The sequence below is a fragment of the Bidens hawaiensis genome, unplaced genomic scaffold (genome assembly GCF_021521415.1).
Source record: "Bidens hawaiensis isolate Kalapana, Puna unplaced genomic scaffold, B.hawaiensis_p1.1 tig00043503_1, whole genome shotgun sequence".
NCBI lineage: Eukaryota > Viridiplantae > Streptophyta > Magnoliopsida > Asterales > Asteraceae > Bidens > Bidens hawaiensis.
The window spans coordinates 146622-160230 of record NW_027497713.1 but is presented as its reverse complement, the minus strand read 5'-3'; the positions used below and the strand labels follow the sequence as shown (position 1 = coordinate 160230).

The following is a 13609-nucleotide window of genomic DNA, read 5'->3' as shown; positions in this document are numbered from 1 at the left end:
CGGGCGGTGGGGCGCGGACTAGCGATTAATCATGATTAATTGGAGATTAATCAAAATTAATGGTGATTAACTGATTAATCAACAATTAATCGACACCTTGTTAGGATTTTTACAACCACGCCTGCAATAACATAAAAAAAAACTAACATTAACGAGCCTTTCTAAAGTATAATAACATGTTCATAATTTTCATCTTAACTTTCCTAAAAGTATGTGAATTGGAGACAATAACCATCAAAATAACAAAGTCATTGGATACTTAAAACCCCAAAAGGGACACACCATAGGGCAGGTTTAAGGAATTTCAAAAACAACCTCAATCAAACCGGTACTAGGGTTTCATGTTTGCCGCCATAATCCCCAAATTTGATGGCATTTTCTTCCCAATTGTTAACACATCCAGAACAATCACAGCATCCTGAAGCCACTAGGTACGTTCCGCTTGACATCGTCTACTCAGCACATCTCCCTGCACGAATGTCATGTCCAAAAAGGTCAAAGCCAAGAAGGATGTCGTCCTTTCACTCGATCTACCAAAGCCTCCGGTGGTCTATTTCTACACCCGGAACCCCAGGTTTAATTGTACTTCCGGTTACGATACCTTCGTGTCCAATTTGAAGGCGGTGGATGCTGTTCAAGTGAAAGTTGAGGATGAGGAATTCGATGAGGTTAGGGTTAGTAATAAGAAGAGGAAGATGAGTCAGGAGGTTGTTAAGTTAGGGCTTGCTTCTGCTTCCAGACCGAGAGCTGGTTTATGTCGGAGGAAACCTAATAATAGTGTTGGTAGCAGCGGAAGGAGACGCAAAAATGTTTCGAAGAAGAAAAACGCTGATGAAATGGTGATGACAGATATGGATAATGTAGGTAAATCATCCACAGCAGCTGCGAGTCGGACCAAGAGATGGGTTCGGTATGTTCCAGTTAAGGAAAATTTCATTTGTTTGTTTGTTTTTTGCTTAAGAATTATGTTATATATATACAATGTTGGATTACAGGTTGAAGTTTGATAGTGTGGATCTTCAGAAATTTGTGGGGTTACAATGCAAGGTTTATTGGCGTTGGATGCGGATTGGTACTTTGGTCGAATTGCAAAGTATGACACAGAGAGCCACCGTCATCATGTAATGGTTTTTTTTTATCCTTGTTTTATGAATTACGTGTTTGAAGCAGTAGTTTTTTGTACATAGTTTTGTGGTTATGTTAACGGGTGTTGTGACAAAATTAGGTTCAATATGAAGATGGTGATGAAGAGCTGGTGGTTCTGTCTAAAGAAAGAATCAAGTTCCATGTGTCTGCAGAGGAAATAAAATTTCTAAAGTTGACTTGTGATCTGCACTCTTCAGAAACAGATGATCTTGATGTCAACGAGATGATTATACTGCTGCTAATCTGGATGATTGTCATGATATTGAGCCTGGGGACATAATATGGGCCAAAGTTACTGGTATGCATATCAAGATCTTGCATACATTATTTGATTACACTTCTCATGGTTGTTGTTGATTCAGGTCATACTGTGTGGCCAGCAATTGTGTTGGATGAGTCGTTTGTTGGCATTCGTCGAGGTCTAAACAAGATCTCAGGAGAAAAATCTGTGCTTGTACAGTTTTTTGGCACACATGATTTTGCCAGGTGTCTATTTTTAATACTTGAAAGATACGATAACTCTTTCCAGAATCTTTTGTTATAAGTGTAACGCTCTGTACATATTTGTGATTTCCAGGGTTAAAACAAAGCAAGTGATTTCATTTCTTGAAGGCTTCTATCGTCTTTCCACCTGAAATGCAAGAAATTAGATTTTATTCGAAGCTTGGAGGAAGCAAAAATGTAAGATGAAAACATTGTAGTTTCTACATGGATTTTTTTTTTAATTTTATGTTCATAATAAATTAATAATATACATGTTTTGGATCTGTTGATCAGGTATCTTAGCAGACAAAAACTTCCAAGAAGTATGCTACAGTCGAGGAAAGGCTATGGCACGGATATTGGAGGTGATGGTGACGAGGATGAATCAAAGAAGATCTCTTTACGCACTGAAATAGAAGAAAGAAAAATCAAAGCCTTAAAAGTGGCCCTTTTATAGTAGGGGATCTTGAAGTATTAAAGCTTGGTAATGAACTTAATTATCAAACTGACCTTTTTTCCCCTTGTAGCTGCAGTGTTGCAAAAGTGGGGCCCAGGCGGGGATTAATAGTGGATTAATTGCTAGGCACCCCTAGCCCGATGAATCTGTAGTTAATCGATCCCATTAATTGGTAGTCGGACCTAGTCGGCCCAAATTGGGCCAAAATGGACATTTTTAAAAAAAGTATTTATAATTTTTATTTTAGTTTTAGGAAGGCTATCAGATGTTGTTTTGAACTTGTTAACCTCAGTTATTGGTTTTTCTCATTGATTCGTTATATTTACGTTTAATTGTTGATGTTATATCTATACTATGTAAACTTTTAAGTATACATGTGAACTTTTATATGCAGTTTTTCAAAAAATCATATAAAAGTTCCAATCTGATATATCCCTATTATTCCCGAGCTAGTACCTATCCCACTGCTCGAGTAGCGCCTAGCGAGTTCTACAACCATGTGTATCTGTACTCATTTATTTGTGATATCATGTAGGTAAGATTGTTAAAGACATGATTGTTTCGATGATGAGGAATCTATCTGTCCGTTAGGCTATACAGCTACTAGGAAATTTCCTTCGTTAGCAGGTAATACATAATGTATTTTGTTACTACAATTGTGTCTGTCCAGTTTGATGCATTAAATGATTCTGCTTGTTTGGTTCAGATCCAAGTGTATGTTCTGTATATAAGATGGAAGTGCTGCGAGATGCTGGCACAAAATCGCGACCTCTGTTCAGAGTTACAACAGAGGATGGCGATCAGGTCTGCTTAATTGTTTAACTGTCGCTGCAATTCTTATTAATATTCATATTGTTGTTCTATGTTTTGTGTTATGCTGTCATTTTGATTCACATTGCAGTAATGTGAAGTTTTGTCATGCAGTTTGATGGGCCGGATCCTTCAACATGTTGGAATAATATTTACCAAAGAATAAGAAAGATGCTTTCTACCAGTTCTGATAATTCTCAGGCTGAAGATGCATCAGAGACCTCCTTCAAGTTGGGTGCTGATATGTTTGGTTTTTCTGATCCTCATGTGTTGAAACTTATACAGGTACATCTATAGTTTGACTCAGTTAGTTGGATAAAGACTTAAGTGTTACTAGAACATATCAGTTTTTTTGGTTATCTAGTCTTGTATTACAGTTGTTATTAATTGTAGGGGACAGCGAGGTCGACATCAGGGAGAACGCACACCATGCCAGTTGGTTACAGACCTGTTCATGTCAAATGGAAGGACCTGGATAAGTGTAATGTCTGTCACATGGATGAGGTGAAATTTTTTATATCTATGCTGAGTTTTCCAAATCACCCGTAATGCTTTAATCTGATGGCAACCATTTCATCATCTGTCTTTGTAAACAGAGACACTACACATTCACCAGTCTTTGCCTTTTAATCTTCTGCATTTTGCAAATATCAACATTAACTCATAATTTTCTAACACAAGTGTTTATTTTTCAGGAATATGCCAATAATTTGTTCCTGCAATGTGATAAGTGCAGAATGATGGTAAGCAGTATCTTTATTTTGTCTTATTGCTGACAGGTTCAAGCCCTGCTTGCGGTGCGCACATATGATGTATATATGTGTGAACCCTCGGGTGGGCAAAAGTGAAATTGCACTAATTTTGACGTTATTTTACTAATCTCGTGAAAATAACGTTAAAAGTGACGGACGGTTAATCAGGCATCATGTAGTGGCGTTGATAGCCGAAAGACAAGGGTACATGCACCGATCAGCCGGTGTCCCGATGATTGAGTGCTATGTGCCTTATGTCCAAGGCTTGATGCAAAACTACTATCGAGCCGGGGGTCTCACCGGAAGCAGCCTCTCTATCCTTATGGGGTAGAGGTAAGGCTGTCTACATCTTACCCTCCTCAGACCCTACCATAGCTTTGCTATTGGTGGGATATACTGAGTACGATGATGATGATGATGATGATTGCTGACAGGTTCATGTTAGATATAAGATATTGATGATATTTTGTTTTTCTTATTGGCAGGTTCATGCAAGATGCTATGGGGAACTGGAACCTGTTGATGGTGTTCTTTGGTTATGCAACTTATGTCGTCCAGGGGCACCTGAGGTTTCTCCACCTTGCTGCCTATGCCCAGTCATAGGTACTTGTTTTTTCAGATCCGGAAATTAACAAACAACTTTTGTATACAACAAAACGCAATTCAAATAACTCACTGTTTTGCTAGGAGGTGCAATGAAACCTACAACAGATGGACGCTGGGCTCATCTTGCATGTGCTATGTGGATACCAGGTTCCATTTCTGTTTTAGTATGTCATCTTTTTTGCGTATTAATTTCAGTTCTTGTAACATCTTCTCTTTCAGAAACTTGCTTATCTGATATCAAGAAAATGGAGCCGATTGATGGTTTGAATAGAGTTAGTAAGGTAGATCTGTCTCTTTCTTGATAAATAGATCTGTAATCTGTTAAAGAGAACTAAACAAAAGAAAAAAATCAGTTTGCATTGTCAATGAAAATTCATGTTTTTTTAAATGTTTAATGTTTAATATATGCTTTTTTGTCTATTCAGGACCGTTGGAAGCTTTTATGTAGCATTTGTGGTGTTCCTTATGGAGCTTGTATCCAGGTAACTGTTTGTTATTATTGCTTGCACTCTGCAATTTTACATTATTTCAGTTTTCTCATATGTTGGTGTTTTGTACGCTGTAGCAATCTATGCAGTTTTACCTGCCTTTTGGCAATTTTAATTCTGCATGTTGGATATGGTTAAAACTCATCCAAATTTTAGTTTACTACAACCATTCTTTATTCTTATGTCATGTGCCTTTTACGTTCTTTCCGTCCAAAAGAATTACTCATTTTATGTTATCAACAATGATCCAGTTGCTGTCGTTTGTTGACTGATTATGTAGCTTTTCATTTCTGTGTTGAATGAATATCACTGCTCTAAACCTCTTACCTACTTTGATATGCTAATGCAGTGTTCAAACAATACGTGTTATGTTGCGTATCATCCGCTTTGTGCTCGTGCTGCTGGATTTTGTGCTGAGGTAATTATTTGTTTGTTATATAGTAACCAAGTTCTGTTCTTTACATATTCAATGAAATGGCAACTTATTATTTATTTAAGAAGTGAAAAATTCTTGATCAACGATTTGTATACTATTATATGTCTACATAGCTTGCAGATTCTGATAGACTGCAGCTGGCTCCTATAGAGGAGGATGAGGAGAATCAATGCATTCGTTTATTATCATTTTGTAAAAGGCACAGCCCTAATCCTACGATTGAACGTACCAATCCTGATGAACGGATGGGTCAAATATCAAGTCAACGTTTAGATTATGCTCGCCCCGTGAATCCTTCTGGCTGTGCTCGCACTGGTCTGTCATTGCTTCTTTTTTTCATCTTAATTGCTGATCTCATTTTGACATGCCTATGATATTAGCATATTGATTTCTTTTAATATAAATAAAATAAATATGAGCAGAGCCGTATGATTATTTTGGGAGAAGAGGAAGAAAAGAGCCTGAAGTTCTTGCTGCTGCATCATTGAAGCGAGCATATGTTGAAAATGTACCATATTTGGAAGGCGGTTTTTGCCACCATGAGTCTTTAGGCAAAGTGCCATATTCTGATATTGGAGAACTTAAAAATTCATTGCATGATGAGTCTCATACAAGCATATTTTCTATGCCTGAGAAGTATGTATACATGAGGACAACATTCAGAAAGAGACTAGCATTTGGTAACCATCTTTCTGTTAAATTTCTTTCTTAAATTTTGTGAGTTACATCCATATTTACGTGAGCAACTATGCTGGTTGTGAAAGAGAATGTTATAAGTATCACATGTTTTAAATATAGTCTATTATTTGGCACAGGGAAATCTGCAATACATGGTTTTGGTATATTTGCTAAACAACCGCATAAAGCGGGTGATATGGTACACGCTTTACTTTCTGGAAATATTTTTCCAATATTGTTCAGTTTTTCTATTGAGATTCCCAACATTTATGACGCCTTGTTTGATTTATCACAGGTAATTGAATATACTGGTGAAATTGTTAGACCATCTATAGCTGACAGAAGAGAGCACTTGATATACAACTCATTGGTGGTAAGTAATTTATAACTCTTTGTACATAAGCATTATCACACTTGAAAAATTCGATTGCTATATGAGGCCTATAAATAATGTTGGTAATTGATGCTAACTGCTTTCATCATATTCTCTCCCTACATCCTCTCATATATTTGATAAGATATTATTAAGTTATTGCTTTTGACTTATGTTTCCACCTTGCTTTTCCTTGTAACTGGCTTACTTTCTTTGATTTTGCACATCTTTAAGGGTAAAATGACTAACGGCTTGAGTGGAGTTAATATCTTCCTTATTATATGGGCATATGAAATTTCTTGACATCTTGATTTTGAACTATAAACCGGAATATGTCATTCCTTGTGTTGGAATATTGAATCGAGTAAACTCACTTGAATACACGATTTTGGTGACAAATCACAAGTCACTTTTTAAAACTTTATTAATTAAGAACAAAAGACCACACATTACATTGACCCTAAATTCTCCATTTATACTACAATAACTTGAAAGAACAGCCACCAACTTGACTTAAATAATCTTTTTCTTATCCTTGATTTTCTCAATCACCATCTTTCAAATGTGAACTGATTTAACCCTCAAGTTCTTGGTTTACTAATCCAACCCCTAATCAAGACTAACTTCTAACACCTGGCACACGAGCTTCATATGAATGAAGTTCTGCTTTTCTGGTGACTTTTGTGATTTATACAAAATTTTTTTCTTAACATGACAATTAGCTTTCTTATAATGGATGACATTTTTGTAATCAGCTTTCACAATTCTCAAAGTTTGGTTTGGCTGGTTCAAGAACTTGAGTTGATTTTTTTCTTTTTCTTTTGATTTTGAACATAAACATATGTTAACCAATTACATTAAAGAATAAAAATCTTATTATGGATGTTATGATACCTTTTACCCACATTTCTTAAAGTAACAAATTTATAACCTAAAGTTGATAAGCAAGTTCATACTTAAGGAAAATTATTTGTTAAAGAAGAAAAATGCACATGACGGCAACTGCTAAATCTAGAACTATGAAGTCCTTGACGACTTCAATAGAGAAAAGGCTAAATGGCTGGGAACAAAGATATGGGTTTCGAAAGCAAGTTAAATAAGATTTAAAAACAAAGATATGGGTTTCGAACGCGCATTCTTTCTATAACAATAAGCATGCTTAACCAACTGAACCGAACATATATATCAATATTTATATACAAATTTTTATATAAATTTATTTACAATCCGGTTTGGGCTAAGCGATTGGTTTAAAGCTCTAAACCGCATACCAAAATTTCCAAACTGGCTGTCCGATTTACCGAGGGCCAACCTGGCCAAATCTGTTAATTTGTTTTGTTAATGTATGATAGTTGAAAACCTATTATTGATACAATAGCCGATTAGTTGCCTCAATTAAGGGGTTGTTTGGGATTCCTTATTTGCACCTACTTATACCTTATATAAGGAGTTTCTCATAAGTTACTCCATCCTAACTTATGAAAATCTCTTTTTTTTCTTCTTTAAAAGGTTTAATAAGTCATATTACCCAAAAACTATTTTAATTTATAAAAGTTAATAAGTTATAAAGAGGAAAATATAAGGAAACACAAACACCCCCTAAGTTTGTGATTTATTGGAGTATATTAGAAATATTAGGGTTAGCCGTCATAGGGTTAGTCGTCGTTAGGGTGTTAAGCCCATTAGCTTAGCTCATTTGGATTATGGTTTACGTAATGTCAATAGCATCTGTTACCGGCTTCGCGGAGTACACATTCAACCAACTGCATGTGCCAGGTTATACAAATATAAATGTGAATGCAATTTCATTGTGAAATCCTGACTCTGCTTCATATGGAAAGTCGATTCCTTGAATGTTATATTTTAATTTCCAGTGATCTTTAAGATAGCACGCAAAAAACACTAAATCGACAATATTATTGTTTTCTATCAGTTACTTTTTACTGCTTTGTCTTTTTATGTTTAGAAGGTTTAGTAAGGCTCTATATACAATGGTTAGTTTTCATTGTTTGAAAGTGTAACCGGCATTTTGACATTAACCCAAAGTGTAGGGGATATTATGTCACAGCTAAACCTTCAAAGCAGACCAATGTAAAATTGCCAGACTAAGTGAATATTGTTTGTTATATATCTCTGTTTGCAGGGTGCGGGGACATACATGTTTCGGATTGATGACGAACGTGTAATTGATGCTACACGGGCCGGAAGCATTGCACATTTAATTAACCACTCTTGTGAAGTATGTTAAGCTCTTTGTTTCATTGAATTATTTTTAATTACTTTTATGTTTTTGTTTTTCTTTAGTGAAGTATGCGAATTCTTATAGATATATTTTGTTCCAGCCAAATTGTTATTCAAGAGTTATAAGCGTGAACGGTGATGAACACATAATCATTTTTGCCAAGCGGGATATTGCACAGTGGGAAGAACTCACATACGACTACAGGTTTTCTTTCATAAGATGTATACTTTTTATACATTATCTTTTTTTATTATGTTTAGTAACTCTTTATAATATTTGATTGCAGATTTTTTTCTATAGATGAACAACTTTCTTGTTATTGCGGTTTTCCAAGTTGTCGGGGTGTAGTTAACGATGTTGATACCGAGGCCCAAATGGGGAAGCTATATGCACCGCGCAGTGAATTAAAAGACTGGAAAGGAGAATGAGTCGAGGTTAGAGACGTGTCAAATTCCTTGGCTCATTTTGCTTTCTTGTGCCATTTTTCTTTAATAAACTATATAACTTTGTACCATATTTGTCATTTATGGGTAGGGAGTTTGAGCTTTTTTTTACAAAGTGCAACAGGCTTGAGCCGATTCTGTATGATGTTTTATTATTATATATGATAAGACTTGCTTCGGCGGATTTTTTTTGCTTGGGTGTAGGTTATGTAGCGATACAAGCCTCACTCTCCGATAGGCGTCTTTCTTTTATTGCATCAACGACTTTTAGCCTGGCCTGTAAGGCACCCTTTTTAAAACCGAGAGGAAATATTTTTGTAAGATTAGTCTTAAATATATAGTTTTCGCACCAGCGTTTTGTAGACACTATTTACATTGCCTTTTGTTTTCTTTTACTAATAAAACAAAATGGTTTTAGTATTTTAAAGTTTTAACCACGTAGTGGAAGTCTTTAAAGAGATTACAAACTGCTGTTCTAAAAAAACTAAAACAAAAGAGATAACAAACTGTTATAAACAAAAGCATAAGTTTAAAACCTCAATTACACTAAGAAACAGCAAGTTGAAACTAGAAGTGCACAAAAAAACCGGTTCCGGACCCCAACCGGTGTACCTGAACCGGAACCGGTTCCAGTTCGTACCCGGTGGTCCTTGCTGGAACCGGTCCCATTTTGTACCCTGTGTGAAAAAAACCGGTTCCGGGTTTTAAAAATACCCGATTTTGTGCACCTCTAGTTGAAACCAAAACAATAGGTTTGTATACATCAAGAGGTTATATGGAAATATTGTTCTTATCCTTGTTTTTATAACTTGGGGTGTTAGATTCCCAATCCACTCATCAAACTATGTGAGTGAATTTTTATAATATAGGGAGTGGTTTAAGGGTGTTGTGAGTGAATGAGAGAAAATGTTGCTATATATTTGAAAAATTATTGTAGCATCATAATGTTTTTTAAAAGTGGTGGTGAGTGGAGGCAAAATAAAAAGTAATGATAAAATAATAAAAAAGTATCATTTACTTAAACATGAGAGAAAAAACAGTGTTTTTTTTAATATAATTTTGGATTTAAAAAAATATGAGAAGGAATGAAAATGCTTTTATATATTAACAATACTATGTGAGTAAAAAGAACCGGATAATGAATTGTTGTATGTTATTGGTTGAATATCATAGAAGATTACATGTATATAATACTAATCTATATTACATTGAGGACCCTCTAATATCTATTTTTATAACAAACACTTTATATCTGACCCGCAAAGTAAATTTTCTGTTGTATTTTATTGAAAGACAAATTTCTTTTACTTCTGAGATTCGAACTTAGGATCTTTACGTGCTTAAGAGATTTTGTCTTTACTACTGTCAACCCTAGGACGTAGAAGTTGTGTTAGTAAGAAAAACTCATTTGCGAATATTTGGGTTCCAACGAGAGGCACACATCTATGTGCATGAACATAGCCAAGTAGTTCCTTTTGACCTGTGTTGTTGCATATCTGTTCTGCTTCCCTACTCATTTAACCATTTTACTATAAGTCTATTTTTTCCATTTCAAACTTGGGAACTTGGTTTCAAAAAGTGTGAGATCTTCTGAGGCCACACTCAAGTAACAGAAAGTGGAGGCGAGAAATTCACGTACGCGAGATGAGAGCATCACATACTTGAGACGTGAACTTCATGTATACGAGGCGTGAGGTATACTATAGCACTTGTATAATTATGAAGAACATTTTATACACCATAAAAGTAATATAATTATAAGAAAAACACAATTCATTAATTTATCACAATGTACAACCAAAAGTGCATTGTACTTTGGAAAACTAAATATAAAAAGAAACACAAAATGTATATTCACATCTATTATTCTAATAAAAGAATACTACATTGTGTCACTTGTCACATTCTCAGCCGTCCTCATATTTTTTAAACTCATTTTGTTATTTGGATCCCTTGTGGGTCATTACCCAACCCAAAATAGCCTTATTTTTATGTATATATAAAGCAAGTGTGTTAATGTTTATTTATTTATTTATTTTTCTTTTTATATTTTAGCATCATGCTTATCCTTAAGTTATAAAATGAAACAATTTAGCTTTAGAAAAAGAACCACCAAATGGGATAGAAGTGGTCGAAACATTGCTTTATTATTATTATTATTATTATTAGTGTTTTCAGGTATATAAAATAAAAGTCAATTAAAATACTATCTTCCTTAAAATTTTCATTATATAAATTGACTATATTCTCATAAATTTGTTTATCGACATACTAACCATTTAAATTTATTCTTTTGGTTTATTTTGCAAAGCTAGAATCATGAAGTTCTTTTCTTAGTTATCATATATATAACTAGCTTTTATTCCCTATAATACATGGTTGCTTTATATTATTTGTTTCTAATACTAATATATATTTTTTGGATTTTAATTTTATTTATTGTAAGCAAGTTGTTAATATACTTAGGATTTGATGATGAAAGGGTTTCACAAATAAATGAGATTTATAACCCGGTTTAAAAGCTATATGGGTTTGGTGAGACTCATGACCCTTTTTTTTACTATAAAATTGTTTTCTTAGTTATAAATAGTATCTTTAAAAAAATCCAGATACTAATTTTTAGTATATCCCTATTTTATAAGATTTTCGTATCAAATATTTGATGAGATTAATTTTTAATATAATGAGATGTTATAACCCGTTTAAAAAGCTATCTAGGTTTGGTGATACCCATACCCGTGAATTCGGTTTAAATGCATGAGAAATATTCATTTAAAAATAAAACAATCTTGTGACTTGAAAAAAATTTAAGGAGGCTTTGTTTATATATATTTAAGGTAAGATTAAGATTTAATACATAATCTTGTTTTATTATTTATGGTTGGCTTGTATTTGAAAGAACCCGTGTTTTCACACGGACATCTATACGTCGCTTTATCAAGATTTACAAGCAGATATTAAATAAAAATTTGATTATTGATAAACTAGGTATATTGACCAACACAACCGCAAAAGTGTACAAGGGAATTTTTTCTTATAAGTAAATATTTGCCTAATGTTTCTTTAGTAATTCCTATAACTTTAATATAAATTGTAATTTTATTAACCATGTATGATAATTGTGTTATCGATTGTATTTTAATTAATGTTCAAATTTTAAAATTTTCATCAATTCCCCGTGTTATACACGAGGCTCAAACTAGTTAATATTATAATTAAGTACAATTGCACAAACAAATCATGCGAGTTTCGTTGGCAGGTCAAAGAAAGGGGGTTCGATATGGGTGTAAAATGAAATGAGTTCAAGTTAAAACGAACCGCTTTTAAAAAGATATTAGTTTGGCTCAGATCAAACAGTTCCGATCAAAATGGAGTTAAATTGAAATGAGCTATTTTATAAAAGGTATCAAATTAGGTTCACTCTCAATATCCTTTTATGGTGACTAGTGGCACCGTTGGAGGTAGCTAGTTGTGGCAATTGGGGTGGCATAGGTGGTGCCGTCGGTGGCAACGTTAACAAAGGTGATGGAGTGGCATTGATGGTTATTAGCATCGGTGAAGCCAGGCTAGATAGTGGAGGTGGTGGCGCCATGAGTAAGTTTTTAGCACTTGGCCGTTCTGATCCATTGCCTAATTTGAGAAGACTCAGAAAATAGGAGCATGACTCATGAAAGGTGACACTAACATTCGTAAAGTGTTGGTGAAGAGTAGGATTTTAGCACGATACCTTTTTAAGTGCGGATTAACAGACAAAAGACACAATGAATGGATAGAGAAGTATAGAGATGGCAAAACAAACCCAAAGTGTTTGAATATGGGTCAATGTGAATGTGGATAATCATTATAACATAATGGGTCATTTTGGGCTTCAAATAATTTCTAGATGGGTTCGTATGGGCTTGTCGAGTGGAAGACCTGATACAATCGCGAATTAAAATAGGCCGATGAAAAGTAAATGCGAGTCAAAATGGGCGGTCTTTCCTCATATGCGTCTCCTCTTGCCGCCGAAAAACCGACTCACACTCAAGTCCTCAATCCTATGCCTGGAAAATGGGTCGGGCCGGGCTATTTGGGTTCAGTTTACGAGTAAAAATAGGTTCGGGAAAAAAGGGTTACTTTTGGTTCAAGTCGTGACGGGTTCAGGTCGAAACATGTTGGTTTAAAAAATGGCAAAAAATCATAACTTGAGAAAAGTGAAATAATTTGACGAAAATTTCTAAATTTAAAGGATTTAAAAAATCCTACCCAAATATTCAGTTTGGAATGGGCTTCGCGCCAAACACGTAATCGACCCAGTTACGTGCTTGACCTGGTGCTTGATCTGTAAGTGGATTTGCATGATTTACCCGTGTCGGATACGAGCGCTCAGACGTCGCTTACTCACACGATGTTGATTGGTGTCGAAGATACTGGTAAAAATAGAATAATTGTGTTTCCTATTCTCCTTAAACTAGTTAGGGAAAGCAAGGTGTCAAACCACGAAGAATCCGCGGCCAATGTTTATTATTAAATAATTAACTATTTACTTATGAAGACTGTGTTGGAAAAACAACGATTTTAAACTTCAATCAACCTTAATGTTTTGATAATAACTTAATTAGCGTAATGTGACCTAAAAGAGCATTAGTTTATCATTGATGCTACATGTCATACACATGTCCCTTAACACTAGATTGATCATCATTAGCCACTATT

General features: G+C 34.6%; 1 pseudogene; it reads left to right on the top strand.

Annotated features, from left to right (window-relative positions):
- The first annotated feature begins 369 nt into the window (after positions 1–369).
- Positions 370–9088, top strand: LOC143594331 (histone-lysine N-methyltransferase ATX2-like; annotated as a pseudogene).
- The last annotated feature ends 4521 nt before the right edge of the window (positions 9089–13609 follow it).